The following is a 2,275-nucleotide window of genomic DNA, read 5'->3' on the forward strand; positions in this document are numbered from 1 at the left end:
CGTATAGAAGATTTATTTTTTTTATTTTTTTAGATTTTATTTATTTATTCATGAGAGACACAGAGAGAGAGAGGCAGAGATATAGGCAGAGAGAGAAGCAGACTTCATGCAGGGAGCCTGATGTGGGACTCGATCCTGGGACTCCAGGATCATGCCCTGGGCCAAAGGCAGACGCTCAACCACTGAGCCACCCAGGCATCCCTATAGAAGATTTTAGAAACAAAATTGAGGGAACCTGCAGCACAAAATCTAGCCCAAATTATGAGGAAAATAAATGGAAATACTTTGAATTTTGAAGTTCATAGACACAGATACAGGAATTAAAAAGAGGCTCATTTAGAATTATTTTAGAGGGTAGCTGAGGATCCTGACTGTCATTCTACTTATGTACCAAGAAAAGTCATTTATTTCAAGCAATGAAAAAGAAAGAAAAGGAATCTCCATACTGAAAAGCAAATAAAAGTCTTACCTACATATGAAACAAAGAGTCTCAGAAAACAGATGATTTATATTTACTTCTTGGAAATCCCATGTATGGAAGTTAATTTCTCTTAGACAGAAATATTTTCTTAGATTTTTATTTCTTTTTTTTTTTACATTTTTATTTCAAGAGAAACAAATTTTTATAATTTTGTAGCTGTCATGTTGTATCTTTTGTGCTTTTTAAAGAAAAAGATTTTATTTGTTTATTCATGAGAGACACAGAGAGACAGAGGCAGAGGGAGAAGCAGGCTCCATGCAGGGAGCCTGACATGGGACTCGATCCTGGGACTCTAGGATCTCACCTCGAGCTGAAGGCAGATGCTTAACCACTGAGATACCCAGGCATCCCATATATTGTGCTTACATAGTCCTATTTTTTTATATATGATGTGCTCTAAAGTGAAATATTTTATATTTTAAAGAGAAGTCTCTATTCCTACATAACAGCATATATCATATGGAAATGGGTTTCAGTTCCCACTAGAACTTTTATATATTCTATGTATCCTACAATGCTTTCATAGAACAATAACTAATTAAATCTTCTTTTTCTTTCTATACATATGTTACTCGTCATTATACGCCTGAGGCAAAAATTAATTGTTTGTATCTTTTATCATATTCTTAAAAACCCTCGGTTTTATCATTTATTTTATCCTGTGCAAAAATAATTTATTGTATCCTTGCTTCAAGTTCTTCAATCTCCTTCAACTATATTTAATTACCTATAGCATATGCAAGTGACTTCAGACTCATAAATTTCATCTTAATCCTCTTTTCTTTCTTATCTATCTATTACATCTTCAATGACTAACACAGGGACAGGACAGGGACAAGAGAGACTCAGTGACATATGTAGGGCAAAAAAGTAAATCGACTGTTGAAGCTTATAGCATATATAATCAATATGTTGATGACTTAATTCAGCTAATGACACATTAACTGAAAACAACGTGGTAAAGATCCATTTACTAGAAACAAGCAAAGCTTTTTTTTTTTTAATTTTCTATGCCTTTGCAATATATCTAGACTAGGAGCTGCAAATATAGAACGCCTCAATATCTCCTAAGGATCTGAGTTTCCTGTGTGCCTTCCATGCTCTTTTCCAATAGGAAAAAGTGCTCACATCTTTTCTGACATCTAATGAGCACAGAATGCTATATATTTAACTCAGGAGTCAGTAAGAATGGAAATGCCAGAAAAAAGACCTCATGCAGGAAAGTTTGCAGGTATCTCCTAAGCAGTTTCATTTGTTGTCTAACCCTACCACTGATTTGCTTTTTAACCAAGTATGTCACATTAACTTCTGAGATGGAGCAGTTAGAAAATGAAGAAAGACAAAAATCAGACATGCATAAATTTTGTAAGTATAACATTTCCCGGGATTTGAAGAGAGCTTTTTAATTTTTTAAAAAATGTTTAATTAAAGATTTTTATTTATTTCTTCATGAGACACACAGAGACAAAGGCAAAAAGGGAAGCAGGCTCCTCACAGGGAGCCTGATATGAGACTGGATCCCCAAAGTTTCACGCCCTGAGCCAAAGGCAGACACTCAACTGCTGAGCCACCCAGGCGTCCCTGAAGAGAACTTAGAATACATAAGAATTATGTATTATGCTTAAGGTATGAGAGGTATTTTAAGATGGACAAATTATTACCCTCTTTACTTCCTCAGAGATCTTGTGCTATAAATGTCAAATTTCTGAGTTAAAAGAAACACACAGAGGAGGTGGAGCAAGATGGCAGAAGAGTAGGGTCCCCAAGTCACCTATCCCCACCAAATTATCTAGA

Source organism: Nyctereutes procyonoides, unplaced genomic scaffold (genome assembly GCF_905146905.1).
Source record: "Nyctereutes procyonoides isolate TBG_1078 unplaced genomic scaffold, NYPRO_anot_genome, whole genome shotgun sequence".
In the NCBI taxonomy this organism is placed as follows: Eukaryota; Metazoa; Chordata; class Mammalia; order Carnivora; family Canidae; genus Nyctereutes; species Nyctereutes procyonoides.